Below are 903 nucleotides of genomic sequence, written 5' to 3'. Positions count from 1 at the left end.
AGCAAGGCCCTTTCTCACAATCCTTTTAAAATGAGGGATCTTCTTATAGATATTTGAAAGGTTTGTGATGATTATAAAAAAAAAAAAATCCAAATATCTAAAGATTTGACTGATATTCAAGCAAATTTGGTTGTGACTCGAATCCAAATTAGGAGAAGATGGACATTAAGCAGATAAAGTCCTTGTTTGTACATCAATCGAAATAAAAACAAGATGAGAGAGCTTTATGGAGGATCTAACCTCACCACCTCTGCGCGATTGTGAGAGAGAGAGAGAGAGAGAGAGAGAAGGGGTTGGTTTGCCTGCATGACCATGATTGATTTCAAGTCAGAGATCAATGATAGAGGGTCTCTTGATTGACTATTTTTAAATGCAGCTACGAGACCATATGGGCAAAAGTGAATATCCAGAAGCCAACGGTCCAGAATGCTCGTGGAAATGTTTTAAATTCAGAATGCATGTCCGTCAAGAGCAAAGAAACCATAATTAGTAAGGAAACCCAGTGAGGGTTTCGCCGCCTTAACGACCTATCAAAAGAGCACGCGATGAAAAGCTCAATGCCTTATGCTAAACACAAATGATCTTCTTTTAAATTTATCTTATTTTATTGTCTATCTTTACTTTTATCCTAGCATGGCTTTAAGATATATCAATGGTGTCTAGCGCCACAACTACAATATCTTAGGTTTAATTGAAACATTCGCGGCCTTAAGTCGTTGAATCCCAATCAAATGAGTTCTTATTTGGATTTTCCTGGTCGCATCTTGTTGACCATCCACCTGGATCGTATGTTCCCTTAGATGGATCATGTATTCACCTTTATTTATGCCTATAGTTTTTTAAACCATATTGATTACAATTTACCAATTTCAAATATCAATAAAAATTGGCATTGTTTAGCCT

The sequence above is a fragment of the Magnolia sinica genome, chromosome 3, assembly GCF_029962835.1.
Source record: "Magnolia sinica isolate HGM2019 chromosome 3, MsV1, whole genome shotgun sequence".
Taxonomy (NCBI): domain Eukaryota; kingdom Viridiplantae; phylum Streptophyta; class Magnoliopsida; order Magnoliales; family Magnoliaceae; genus Magnolia; species Magnolia sinica.
Note: the sequence above shows the minus strand (reverse complement) of the source record.